Source organism: Palaemon carinicauda, chromosome 10 (assembly GCF_036898095.1).
Source record: "Palaemon carinicauda isolate YSFRI2023 chromosome 10, ASM3689809v2, whole genome shotgun sequence".
Lineage (NCBI taxonomy): Eukaryota > Metazoa > Arthropoda > Malacostraca > Decapoda > Palaemonidae > Palaemon > Palaemon carinicauda.
The window spans coordinates 136,639,183-136,655,257 of NC_090734.1; positions in this window are offsets into that span (position 1 = coordinate 136,639,183).

Below are 16,075 nucleotides of genomic sequence, written 5' to 3' on the forward strand. Positions count from 1 at the left end.
ACCATAGACTTTTTTAAATAAGTTTCTCAGCAACCACAGGGAGTTAAGAGGTGTTCTTGGGCTCGTTCGAAAGGTCTCGAGGTCCCGTGACGTACAGAGGCTGTGGCGATGGGAGTACCCCTCCCTATAAGGGGCAAGGACGCGAAAACCGTAAAATAAAGGGTGAGCACATCTCAGGAACTACACAGAGTTAAGGGATGTTCCTGAGCTCGTTAGAGAGGTCTTGAGTGTGGCGGTGCGAGAGTTTAGTGCACTCCGTCAAGGTATAAGGAACAGGACGCGTAAATAAGGGGTATGCGTATTTCAGGAACTACAAGGAGTAAAGCGGTGTTCTTGGGCTCGCAGGAAAGGTCCCGAGGCCCTGAGTATGGCGGTGGAGGAGATGAGTGCACTACGTCAAGGCATCAGGGACAGGACGCGAAAGTAAGGGGTATGCGTATCTCAGGAAACACATACAATTAAGACGTGTTCTTAGACTTTATTGGAAAGGTCTAAAAATGCTCGTTGTATATAGCACCCGACCCAACTCTTAGCCACCTTTACGGGGCAGTGATCCCTAGACAGCTTTTTGGGTGACATCCATCACATCTGATATTCAACAGTTCAAACGCTCAACGTTTAAAAGCGATTTAGCCATGATCATTTGCTGAATTCAGTCTTGACGTTTCAGTAAAACCGCCAATATAATTTTCGATCTGATCATAATATCAAAGACACTAAAATATCTTTTCGTTCGAGTTAAGAAATTTATATTTTTCTAACATATATCAACTAAAGATCTGAACGGAGAATATGAGATCTGAACTAAAGGGGAGGAACAATATGTGATAAGAGAGAGAGAGAGAGAGAGAGAGAGAGAGAGAGAGAGAGAGAGAGAGAGAGAGAGAGAGAGAGAGTTACGGCTCCACTACCAAAACTTGACTGGAAGCTATTAGCGAAATCCCATCCCTCCATAATCTTTCCAGGGTTACAGATCACGGTGATGGATCGCCTTTCCACTCTCATATACATGGCTCGCCAAACCAGTGTAATAATTATACGACAAATTAAAAAAAGAACATTTTGAAAAGATATTCGAAACTGGGTACAATGTATTTATAAACTGGGTACGTTGTCTTTACAGGTATGATGTTATATGATGCACATTTAAAGGCTGCTCATGAATGGCCGAGGCAAGGGACAGTGACATTGCCCTATCAAGCAAGACAATGCCTAAGAGACTGACCATATATACATATGATCAGCGTCTAAACCCCCTCTCCACCCAAGCTAGAACTAAGGAGGGCCAGGCAATGGCTGCTGATGACTATGCAGATAGACCTATAGGCTCCCCCAAAACCCCCACCCTTAGCTCACAAGGATGGTAAGGTTGCGATGACAAAAGAAACTAACGAGTTTCAGCGGGACTCAAACCCAAGCCTGGCGATCACCAGACAGGGACATTTATGTTATACTGTATCTACATTTTTCATCATCATCATCATCAACTCCTACGCTTATTGAAGCAAAAGGCCTTGCTTAGATTTCGCTAGTCGTCTCAATACATCTCCATTCCTCATCTCTCACTTCACGCTTCATAATCCTCAGCCATGTAGGCCTGGGTTTTTCCAACTCTTCTAGTGCCTTGTGGTGCCCAGTTGAAAGATTGGTGAACTAATCTCAACTAGAATTATTGGAAAATGATAACCTGGCGTAATAAAGGAATACCCAATGATACGCAAGAATGAAAAGCAAAATATATACTCTGATTGTTTTAGAATAAACATAAACTAATTTGGTTGCTTCAAAATAAGCACAGTCTGAATCAAAGACAGGTGGTCTTGAAAAACAAGGATTAGTAGATTGATTGATGAGGTTATATGTTTAATTTAATTGCAGACTGAGGGTGTCAGATATATTTGTATATCCAATAATATTATCGATCTCTAAAATAGTCAAACTACTGATATTCCTATGAGTATATTATTTTAAGTTTGAATACTATAAAGATATTAAATATGCCTAAAGAAAATAGAATATTTTTTTATGGGAATATGTTATCACTATTTTCAGCTGAATGTCTTTTATTCAAAATAAATATCTATAATACATTAAAAACAGCCTAATAACGACGTATTTTGATTATGACCTACTAAACTGATTTAAGACCAATCTATTTTGTTTTGTTGGGCACCGATGACTATAAAATAACACAGCAGGATTATCCTGTCAGAGTATTGAGAACGCGGTAAGAAAATAATATTTTTTTTTTTTGTGTGTGCTAAGGTGAAAATTATAATATAAAAAACTGACTTTTAATTCCTTTCAATCATGCGTGCATCCCTTTACATAATAAATGATAAATCAATAATTGCTGATAACTAATTCGTAATACTAATATTTTTGCACGCTCAAGGTTATTAATTATGAATTTAGAAGAAAATATTATTTCCTAATGTACACTGATTAAGAGGCAATAATTACTGACAATATAAACTGACCAGAAACGTTGCATAAATACAATAATCTCCACTATTCTTCCCCGACAAGGATCGACATTCAAACGTAACACTGTCTGGTCCCTAATCATTCGCATTAATAATTCATTTACCTTTTTGAAGACAAGTGGATATCGTCAAAGATTTCAGCTTTATTGGTTTTTTAAAGTATCACTATCGCCAGATAAAACTGAATTTTGCTGCTATCTCACCTTTGGTATTCGAATTGATAAAAAAATAATTTCATAGCGCTTCGTCAGGTGAAGAGAGAAAAGGCTATAATCATTCCGTAGTAATGGAACAAATTTAATAGAAACACGCCAAATTGTTTTGAAGATCAGTAGTCTACATGAATCTCATTTAACATTTTCTTTAAGATTATGAAAGCCAGAAACCAGATGTCAATCCTATTATTCCGTAAAAAAACTTTACCTTCAATTCGCTGCTAAGTCACTATGTAGGGTTTTGCCCAAAAACGAGAAAAATAAAATTTACCTCTCTCTCTCTCTCTCTCTCTCTCTCTCTCTCTCTCTCTCTCTCTCTCTCTCATAATAAGATATGAGCAAAGTTCATTACAGAAGCGAGCCACACAAATGTACAATAAAGTACAAAACTATTTTTCTCTAAAATTTCTTAGAATTTTCTTCGTCCTTAACTTTGTGAAGAGTTAATCATTAGATTATCAAAAAATGTGGTTTATACTCCTTTTTTTACAAAATTATAATAAAGAATTTCCTTACACGTATCAAACATATTTTGTGATAACGATGTTTTTTACAGCTAACTTTCAAATAACTAAAAAAAAAAGAAAAAACAAATCTTCTGTTTTTACATGAATTTATAGCAGCCTTGCCTAAGGATTATAATCTATTGATTAGATAATGACTTTAATAAGGCATGAGCAAAATATTCAGTTGAGATACCATATTAATATATAAGAGAACTAATTGCTCAACCATGAGGACTAATGTAACTTTTCTAATATTAGATTCTTCATATAAATATCTCACACCTACAACTAATTAAACAAATCAAGATAAATGGATATTTCATTAATTGTAGTTTATGAGTTTTCCTTTTAAAAGAAACAAGGAGTAAAAACCTCGTCGCTTTGATATTATTCTGACATTTCCAATGTTATGATATTGAAGATTCCTTGCTCATTGTGCATACAAATTTGGAATTAATATTATATCGTTTGATTTTCCTCTTCAAATTTTCCTTTAAATTCTGCACAAGCTCAGATGTTGCATCTCTTAGGGTTGTATCATGTTTACAAAAACACCACCACCACCACCAACAACAACAACAGAAATAATAATAGTAATAATAATAATAATAATAATAATAATAATAATAAATTATAAACTTTATGAATAATAATATATCATTTCTAGTCTTAAAAATAAAACAAAAATGAAACGATGATAGAGAATTGAACAGCTAGGTGGGACGAGACCAAGAAGAGGTTGAAAGTAAAAAATAAAGTATTAAATGTAAATGTATGTCGTACCTAGTACTTACATATAATAAAGCACAATGCGTGAAACAGAAACGGTTTATGTGTTATAAAACACAGGTTTACCAGAGTTGTTTATCAGAAAACGTCGAAATGGTTTGTTAAATTTCTTTGGGTGGGGACTTAATGTCTCGAGGCTTTTGGTTCACCAATCTTTGACGGTGTGGATACACTAGTAGATATAATGATATGGAATATTATTATGCTTTATGAATAGCATTAAGGTAAGTAATGTAATTGTTGTGGAATAGAACTACATAAATAACCTTCCTGGAGTATAAATGCCCTTCCTTGTATTGCTACTCCTGTGTTATTAATTTCATTCATTTTTATTCTATATATGGGTCATTAGGAAATAAGTTTCTGCTGTTTTTTGTACTAAGAGCTTAATATTTATAACAAAATAACAAACAACTCTGAATAACTTTCTTTTATTTATGCTTAATTTTCCTCTTAACCCTTCTATTTTCTAAAAGAGAATTTACTCATCCAGGAGTTATAAACGATCCATATACGCTCCAATCAAGCAATGGGTCATGAAATATAAATGAGTGGTGAGCCAGTTAACTTCAGCATGTCCTTCCACGAAAATTAATAAATAAAGATCATCTCAATCAACAGTCCTTGACATTCACAGAAAATTAGGTTCGAGTATAATTTGCTACTTTCGTTCCTTTGAGCAAAGTGGGAAAGAAAAAAAAAAAAAGATTGACTTGAGTTTTCTTCATCAACCGACATACGAAAATATGTCATATGTTTTCCTCTTACTCAATTAGAATAAAGTTCGAAACCATTATCGACAAAGGGTTGTGGTGACCGATGTAGTAACGTCCCTGACTGGTGAACGCCAGACTGGGGTTCGAGTCCCGCTCAAACTCGATAGTTCCTTTGGTTGTTGCAACCTCACCATCCTTGTGAGCTAAAGATGGGGGGGGGGGGCCCTATAGGCCTATCTGCTGAGTCATCAGCAGCTATTGCTTGGCCCTCCTTGGCCCTAGCTTGGGTGGAGAGGGTGCCTGGGCGCTGATCATGTGTATATATGGTCAGTCTCTAGATCATTGTCCTGCTCGATAGGGCAATGTCCCTGTTTCTTGCTTCTGTTATTCATGAGCGGCCTTTAAACTTTTAAAGGACATAACCCTTCCTTGCTGAGCAAAGGAGAACGAAGCTCATTAGTGCAATGAAGGGCTGTGATGGCCTATTGGAAACATCCCTGCCTGACGATCGCCGGTCTGTAGTTCGACTTCCGCTCAGGCTCGATAGTTTCTAGTAGTGTCTGCAACCTCACCATCCTTGTGAGCTAAGGAGGGATGGGGGGGTTTGGTGAAATCTTTAGGTCTACCTGCTGAGGCATCAGCAACCATTACCTGGACCTTCCCGGTCCTAGCTTGGGTGGAGTAGGGAGCTTGGACGCTGATTATATGTATATATGGTCAGTATATAAAACTGTCCTTCTACCTATGGCACTGTCATTGTCCCTTGCCTCTTCCATTCATGAGCGGCCTTTACACCTTAAAACTTACATATCAAGAATGACTATTATATCTAAGGGTAATAATTTTGAATATTTTTAATTCTAAATGATTAATATCTATAAATCTCAGCACTCAATCACTGCTGATAAAACGCATAATCACTCATGACTTAATGATTATGCTGCAATCATGGTGGACAAACCATGAAAAATTTTCCTATCAATATGTCGGACACTTAAAATTTTAAATTTCGACCAAAAAAATACAAAATTTGATAATAACCTGACATTGCTATTTTATAAAACATGGATCCTTTATACATTTATGCACCATTATAAAACTCTTTGAAGAAAACACATTGAACGACTTTCCCATGATTGTCATTCATATATGTATATTACGAAACGTAGAACACTCGTTTATCTGTATAAGTAAGCTGTATACAAGAACCAAAGTTGCGAACTTACAGAACTTGATCATTTAGTTTGTAAGTTATGCAATATCTAATAGTTGCAGTCATAAATAAGGCATCTAATTAATTATGTATAGCAGTATATAGTTAGCCATTGATTATGACTCCAGGGCTATTTTATGAATGAATCTAACTTATCTATTAAGTTTGCTCTACAACTTATATCTGGAATCAGCGATGACATCTGCTGCGAAGATGAATGACCAATGTTTTTCTTTTTACATTCCCTTTCTTTTAAGGTTATAAAATCACTTGTTTATGTCGATTAAATCAGAAAAAAATCAAAGTGATTAAGAAAATTTCTTCTTTCGACTGTTATTTTCTAGACTATGTATAATCTACGATATATTACGTATACTCAACCATGCACTCGTTATAAACCATGATTTTCTCTCCCATGATTTACATTAGGTCACTGAACTAAATCTATTGTCCTGCAGTAACGATAAAAAAAAGTTAGTGTTGAGTTATAGGCAATTATGTAGATGAAAAAAAAAGCCACTCTCAGAGTTAATCAATGAAATTTAAACATACATTATCAGATGTTTTGGATTGAAAGCTTCACATTCAATGAATGTGGAATCATTTTGCTTTAGTATCTGGAATCACTGAGGTGCAATATTGCAACATCCACACAACCTTCGATTATTGACCAATTTACAGTAAGTCTTATTGCAACAATGCAACAAAACAAGAAACCAAATTTATGGTATTGGGTGTTGAATAATTCATGATGGAAAAAATACGAGTTTGTTATTTGTTTGTTAGTTATATTATGCCAAAAGTTTGACATTTTCAAGTACGAAAATAACATTAATATTATTATTATAATAATTTCCCTATTATTATTATCATCATCATTGTCATACACACACATATATATATATATATATATATATATATATACATACATATATATATATATATATATGTATGTATATATATATATATATATATATATATATATATATATATATATATATATATATATATATTCATTTATCTATTTATTATAAAAAGAAAGCGAGAGTTGAAATGGCATAAAGGTAAATCCAGCTTTGTAAAATTTCTACCAAGCTTAGATGGAATACAGAAAAGAACACCCCATTTATTATAGTTCAGAGTCTGATATCAAATGGATTGCCATAGGGTTTAAGATCAAACAAGTCTCCCATGAGCAGGAATAGCAAGGATGTAGGGTGATTATGTTGGGTAGCTGAAAAGTGTAGGCTAGTGCTTTAAGTGTAATGAAGACTTTGGGAACGTGTGAAAGAGTACTAATGTACTATTTTAAGATTGATTGTTTTATGCATTACAAAATCAATGGAGGATAAACAACATAGGTGACAACACATTCCCTTGGAGTACTCCACTGTTCACTGGAAATTCATCAGATAGGACTCCATTAACATTAACTTTGCCCTTTGATTGGAGAAAGACTTTGTAATAATGGGTGAATGTGGTCCAGGAATGAAAAATAATGCGAGAAATAATCTTTTAGAAGTCTCAATCTTGCTTTGGCTGGGTTTAGATCAAATGGTAATGGGAGTGCCAAATGACTAAAATGCAAAGGCCCATAGCAGAGAAAGAGATGGGGGTTGTTGGTAGATATGGAGTTTTTGAAGTACTTAAGATGAAGATAGTTTTGCTTAAGTGATTGGTAATTGGTTTCATTTTAGCATTATTTAAAACCTAGTTCTTTAAAGCAGAAGTGTCATAAGTATACTTGCGAATGAGTGAAATGGTTAGGAAAACTTTTCTAGATCATTTTTTTATATAGAGAATATGGAAGTATTTCCAGAGACATAACATCAATGACCATTGCTATTACGATGTCGGATAATATCAAATAACCAATCAATCTAGACACACAAGACAGCAAAAATACTGTTAAGAAGGTAAAATGATACCAGAGAGATATAACATTGGAAGTTAATATGGATAGAGGGACGGTAGAAGTGGATTTGAGATTTAATTCAGAAATAGATCTTAAAAATGTTCGCATTCAATATTATAATTAATGGAACAGTAAATGTCAAAACACAATATAGCTTTGTGGTATAGAAAGTACGCCTAAGCAGACAGTAAATTACCTTTCCTGCCCTTGCGCATTATCATTCATTACTAATGCTAGAGTGACTTTCCCAGCTTTGTGGTATAGAAAGTACGCCTAAGCAGACAGTAAATTACCTTTCCTGCCCTTGCGCATTATCATTCATTACTAATGCTAGAGTGACCTTCCCAGCTTTGTGGTATAGAAAGTACGCCTAAGCAGACAGTAAATTACCTTTCCTGCCCTTGCGCATTATCATTCATTACTAATGCTAGAGTGACCTTCCCAGCTTTGTGGTATAGAAAGTACGCCTAAGCAGACAGTAAATTACCTTTCCTGCCCTTGCGCATTATCATTCATTACTAATGCTAGAGTGACCTTCCCAGCTTTGTGGTATAGAAAGTACGCCTAAGCAGACAGTAAATTACCTTTCCTGCCCTTGCGCATTATCATTCATTACTAATGCTAGAGTGACCTTCCCAGCTTTGTGGTATAGAAAGTACGCCTAAGCAGACAGTAAATTACCTTTCCTGCCCCTGCGCATTATCATTCATTACTAATGCTAGAGTGACCTTCCCAGCTTTGTGGTATAGAAAGTACGCCTAAGCAGACAGTAAATTACCTTTCCTGCCCTTGCGCATTATCATTCATTACTAATGCTAGAGTGACCTTCCCAGCTTTGTGGTATAGAAAGTACGCCTAAGCAGACAGTAAATTACCTTTCCTGCCCTTGCGCATTATCATTCATTACTAATGCTAGAGTGACCTTCCCAGCTTTGTGGTATAGAAAGTACGCCTAAGCAGACAGTAAATTACCTTTCCTGCCCTTGCGCATTATCATTCATTACTAATGCTAGAGTGACCTTCCCAGCTTTGTGGTATAGAAAGTACGCCTAAGCAGACAGTAAATTACCTTTCCTGCCCTTGCGCATTATCATTCATTACTAATGCTAGAGTGACCTTCCCAGCTTTGTGGTATAGAAAGTACGCCTAAGCAGACAGTAAATTACCTTTCCTGCCCCTGCGCATTATCATTCATTACTAATGCTAGAGTGACCTTCCCAGCTTTGTGGTATAGAAAGTACGCCTAAGCAGACAGTAAATTACCTTTCCTGCCCTTGCGCATTATCATTCATTACTAATGCTAGAGTGACCTTCCCAGCTTTGTGGTATAGAAAGTACGCCTAAGCAGACAGTAAATTACCTTTCCTGCCCTTGCGCATTATCATTCATTACTAATGCTAGAGTGACCTTCCCAGCTTTGTGGTATAGAAAGTACGCCTAAGCAGACAGTAAATTACCTTTCCTGTCCTTGCGCATTATCATTCATTACTAATGCTAGAGTGACTTTCCCAGCTTTGTGGTATAGAAAGTACGCCTAAGCAGACAGTAAATTACCTTTCCTGCCCTTGCGCATTATCATTCATTACTAATGCTAGAGTGACTTTCCCAGCTTTGTGGTATAGAAAGTACGCCTAAGCAGACAGTAAATTACCTTTCCTGCCCTTGCGCATTATCATTCATTACTAATGCTAGAGTGACCTTCCCAGCTTTGTGGTATAGAAAGTACGCCTAAGCAGACAGTAAATTACCTTTCCTGCCCTTGCGCATTATCATTCATTACTAATGCTAGAGTGACCTTCCCAGCTTTGTGGTATAGAAAGTACGCCTAAGCAGACAGTAAATTACCTTTCCTGCCCTTGCGCATTATCATTCATTACTAATGCTAGAGTGACTTTCACATCCTTTCTTTGTGTCAGTGGTAAGGATCTACGATTTACCAAACATTTAAAACAGTCTTTCCTCCCACGTGAGGACTCGGCCACTCAAGTCTGGTAGCTCGTTTTTTTTCGATTGCACATTGTTGACTTTACTTCTTTAATGAAGCCGTCTCTCTCTCTCTCTCTCTCTCTCTCTCTCTCTCTCTCTCTCTCTCTCTCTCTCTCTCTCTCTCTCTCTCTCTCTCTCTCTCTTCTAAAGGGGAAATATCCCGAATTCCATGCTTTCGTCGAGTTATCCGTAAGATACATAACACTGCAGTACAGGAAAAAAACAAATAAAAGGTATTAGGTATTAGAAAGCATACTTACAAGTGAAAGAACTATTAATAAAAAAAACATTAAATGAAACAGGAAGATTAAAGTAATCTTAAAATGGATGGATGGATTACCAAAGCTTGTTTAATTCAAAATAAGAATCACTTGGACTACCATCTCGCCAAAATGTGAAACTCTAAGCCTTGAAGGAGGTCACTCAAAAATCAAACCATTGTTCTCTAGTCATGGTTAGTGCCATAGCCTCTGTACCGTGGATTTGCACTGTCTTGGGTTAGAGTTCTCTTGCGTGAGGTACACTCAGGCATACTATTCTATTTGCTTCCTTATTTTCATTCCTCACTGGGCTATTTTCCCTGTTGGAGCTGTACGGTTTGTAGAATCCTGCTTTTCCAATCAGGATTGTAGCTTAGCTAATAATAATAATAATAATAATAATGATAATAATAATAATAATAATAATAATAATAGTTTATACGCAATGATAAAACAATCAGAGATTAATTACCAACTTTTTTCATATTCATCCCTTCTTGAATGTATTGCTAATAACTCGGATTAGAAGAAGGTAGTTATGCTATCACTAATAGGACTGTTGTTTCTATTCTTTTTTTCGGTGATCCCATTTTCTAATTCCTCAGTACTTTATTCTTTCCTTCAGACTTACAACAAAAGACATTACATTTTCCCTCCAAAAGAGTGCTGCAGCTTCCACTATATTCGGTTAAATTTTTTCATTTTCCATATCCTCTCTTTTTTAACATTAATTTTACTTCGTTTTGCTTTAATCATTCCGTTGTTTACATTTTCCGGTGTCCCAGTTATTTCTAATTTTCTTTACTCTACAGTCACAGTCACTTTATTTATTTGTAGTTACTCGAGTGCCATATGTGGACGAGATCAGGGTGAGGGTGGATGGAAATGGTTTGGGCATGCTCTTCGCACTCCTCAAGAGAGATTAGTTCACCAAACGTTCAGCTGGGCTCCATAAGGCACTAGAAGAATTGGAAGACCCAGGACTACATGGGTGAGGACTATGAAGCGTGAAGTAGGAGATGATGAATGGAGAAGTATTAATTTAAAAGCTCAAGATAGAGACAACTGCCGAAATCTAACAGAAGCCCCTTTGCGTCAATGGGCATGGGAGGAGATGATGATGAGTTTATCATAAAACCAATTATTTCTTCAAAATAGGACATCAAATCTTTATTTGAGTTTAGTGATCCATTCTGCTTCCTGTTTCCTTCCACTATTTCCTCTCTCCTTTTTCACGTTTCTTTCCCCTCTTGTACTGAATTCTTTATTGTGCCCTTACCAATTCCCTTTAGCAAGTTCACTATCTTTTTGTCATCTGTCATTTTTAAGTTAATATTAGATGGATTACATCTTTATTCCTGTCAAATCTTACTTTACTTTCTCCACATCAAAATCATGTTAATTTTAGTTGGATTACATGTTTAGCCCTGTCACCTCATACTTTACTTATTTACTTATTTTACTTTTAAATGATATAATGTATTATTTTTCTCCAGATTCTGCTCAGTTTAAAGTAATTTAATTTCCATTTTAAAAGTCATGATCCTCAGATATCAAAGATTTTCATTATATCGCTGCTTGATTAAATTAATGCCCTCACAAAACTACACCTTCAAAACAAACACTAGTTCCTCGAGTAAGTAAAGGGTCTCCTAAAATAGATCTATTTATTTTTCTTGTACGTTTGCGGTATGTAAATACAGTGCACAACCTATTCTCTGAGTTATGAATACAATACAAATGCCATAGGCCAAGACGGAAACATAGAATTAATTATAACAGCACGAAAAAAAAGAAGACTTATATCTGCTATATTTAGATAATGAATCATTTATCGTTGTTTCTCCATAAACCTAATATGTGCCTTAATTCTTACTATGGGGACATGATGTGTCGTACCATACTAGTTGTATTTTTGAATTTATTTCAAAAGCAGGTCTTCTGAAAGCTATTTAAGTGTTATAAAGACGTTTTTGCTTTTAAACTGATTTACCATTTATTTACTGCTTTATTTATAACAAATAATATCAACGTCAATGACCTTAGATGTCTGGATGCCAGATAACTCTTAATCAATCAATCAATCAATCTTACTATGGGGAAGGAAATATTCAGTAACTCCACCAGTCGTTCCAAATTAGCTATAAGAGATGTTATCGGCATCGGTACATTTGGCAGTCTTTGAATTAAAATGAACAAAATTTCAATTACCGTGTAATTAACCTTCATTTTTTTTTATTAAATATTTCACAAAATTTTATATATACATATTTCGTAAGAAACACTGGTGTTATAAAAAATTAGACTATTTATTTCATAAAAAAGAAAGGAAAAAAAAAATAAAACAGACGGGGAATAGGGTGGGGGGTGGAGAGGCCGTATGTCTTGGGACATAACAAAACCGTGTTCGGACAATTGTTAGGGGCAAACCGTCTATCTGAAGGAAGACAAAGACAGTCTTTGTCAATCACTTACGTCTGGGTTACAAAACTGAGATATAAAAAGGCAGGTACAGGATTTTCATTCACATTTCTCTATGGACACCATGACCACCATTGCAGAATTCAATATGAAGGAGTTAACTTTTGTGAAGGAACAAGATATGGCAACTCAGCCCCGACCTTCGCATTTCAGATCATACCGGCCAGGCCAAGCACGGCAACTGGACCAAGCGCTTCCCGCTATACGTAACATCCAGCCCCCACTGAATGCAATATACTTACGTTTTACGTAACCCGTTTAAAGGTTTAAAGGCTGATCATGAATGGCAGAGTCAAGGGACAGTGGCCTTTCCCTATCAAGCAGGACAATGCCCTAGAGACTGACCATATATACATATGATCAGCACCCAAGCCCCCTCTCCATCCAAGCTAGGATCAAGGAGGGCCAGGCAATAGCTGCTGATAACTCTGCGGATAGACCTAAAGGCTCCCCCAAAAACCCCATGCTTACCTCACAAGGATGGTGAAGTTGCAGCGACCAAAGAAACTGACTATAGTCCATTTCTTTTAGGGAGGCAGATTTACACCGACTCGCAGCGGTGCCCTTTTAGCTCGGAAAAGTTTCCTGATCGCTGATTGGTTGGACAAGATAATTCTAACCAATCAGCGATCAGCAAACTTTTCCGAGCTAAAAGGGCACTGCTGCGAGTCGGTGCAAATCTGCCTCGCTAAAAGAAATGGACTATAGTTTAAGCGGGACTCGAACCCCAGTATGGCGTTCACTAGTCAGGGACGTCACCATATCGGCCACCCTAAGGTTTTACGTGTTCTAGTGCTAACTACCACTAAACCTTCGTGCGGCAGCTGTCAGGAGCAATAGACGTGAATGTGTGACCCGGACTTAACCAAGTTAGAAGTGATGCAAGTCAGATTAGTAAATGCTAGGAAGAGAATTCTAAATTCTAACGACGGTATATAACTGAAGCAGTTATCTAACCGGATAATCTTCGATATCATCGTCAACTTGAACATATCTAATTTTTCTTATGCATCTTAATTATGGAAGTAGAAATCATTTGAATAACAAAAGAATTAATGAAAGTAATTTCCATTAGTTTACACCTTCAAATAAAAAATAAAATTCACGTTTCCAATTAGATTGAATGACAATGAATAAAAATGCTACTATGGAAAAAAATCGGGTTTGTCAACCCTTTATGGATACAAGGAAAATACTTCTTGATTTTGCATAGAAAAGGTAGAAACTTACATCAATCTGAGGTAGGATAGAATAGTGCTTTTATCTCAGCAAGATAGAAGGTTGACATCAAGACAGAAAAACAAGCATACACTAGATGGGCACTCAGTAGAGCACTGACCTCCCCGCGACAGCTTATTTCTCGATCTATTGCTCGACCTTGACCATGACCTTTAACCTTAACATGCATTAATTGGCGTGGATTTTCATACACTCAAATATAAACCAAGTTTGAAGAATTGTGACAACGAGGTCCAAACTTATGGCTGATTACGTGAATTGGACATTTCGCTTGACCGTGACCATGACCTTTGACCTTGACCTTCCAAAATTAAATATTTCCAGCTTTTTACATAACAGTTAATCTCGGCAAATTTCATCTTTGTCGGCGGAGATAAAGAAAGAGAACAGAAAAATTGCCAGAACTGATATCTATTTACTGGGCCATTTGTTGCCCTACTTATACTATATACAGGGCCATTTGTTGCCCTACTTATACTATATACAGGGCCATTTGTTGCCCTACTTATACTATATACAGGGCCATTTGTTGCCCTACTTATACTATATACAGGGCCATTTGTTGCCCTACTTATACTATATACAGGGCCATTTGTTGCCCGACTTATACTATATACAGGGCCATTTGTTGCCCGACTTATACTATATACAGGGCCATTTGTTGCCCGACTTATACTATATACAGGGCCATTTGTTGCCCTTCTTATACTATATACAGGGCCATTTGTTGCCCTACTTATACTATATACAGGGCCATTTGTTGCCCTACTTATACTATTTACAGAGCCATTTGTTGCCCTATTTATACTATATACAGGGCCATTTGTTGCCCCACTTATACCATATACAGGGCCATTTGTTGCCCTACTTATACTATTTACAGAGCCATTTGTTGCCCTATTTATACTATATACAGGGCCATTTGCTGCCCTACTTATACTATATACAGGGTCATTTGTTGCCCTACTTATACTATTTACAGGGTCATTTGTTGCCCTACTTATACTATATACAGGGCCATTTGTTGCCCTACTTATACTATATACAGGGCCATTTGTTGCCCTACTTATACTATATACAGGGCCATTTGTTGCCCTACTTATACTATATACAGGGCCATTTGTTGCCCTACTTATACTATTTACAGGGTCATTTGTTGCCCTACTTATACTATATACAGGGCCATTTGTTGCCCTACTTATACTATATACAGGGCTATTTGTTGCCCTACTTATACTATATACAGGGCCATTTGTTGCCCTACTTATACTATTTACAGAGCCATTTGTTGCCCTATTTATACTATATACAGGGCCATTTGTTGCCCTTCTTATACTATATACAGGGTCATTTGTTGCCCTACTTATACTATATACAGGGCCATTTGTTGCCCTACTTATACTATTTACAGAGCCATTTGTTGCCCTACTTATAAGTGTTTAAAGTGGGATAAATGCCCTAAGACACGAGCATTATTTTAGTGCAGATAAGGTGTTGATTCGGTCTGCGTATCTCCCGAGTTCCAAGAATATTATTTGTAATCGCGCTTTCAAGGAAAAATAAACTCTCGTTGATGAAAAGGATATTAAGAAAGAAAAAAAAAAAAACTCTGGCGGTTCAGATTTTAAGAGCAACTTCTATTTACATTCGTGAAATGTTATTTACTCATTTTGCAGTCCAAGGCACTGTTTCAAAAGCGAAGGTATACATGAAGCTTATGAATATTTCCTAGATTGAATCATCTATTTAACTGAAGACTTAAATGTTATATATATATATATATATATATATATATATATATATATATATATATAAATATATATATATATATATATATATATATATATATATATATATATATATATGTATATGTATATATATACATTATATATGCATATATATATATATATATATATATATATATAAATATATATATATATATATATATATATATATGTATATATATATACATTATATATATATATACATATATATATATATATATATATGTTTATATATATACATATATATATATATATACACCAACAAATTAAACCGTTTCTAGCCCACTGCAGGACAAAGGCCTCAAACATATCTTTATTCATGCCTGGGGTTCGGCCATTTTCATCACCAAGCTGGCCACTCCAGACTGGTGATGGTGGGAGACTTTAGTTTGATCGCCCACAGCAAACCAACATAGTATGGGTGGCCCAGATTAGTACAATTTTGCTGAGCATGGTGATGCAAAAACTCTTTTACCATGAATGAT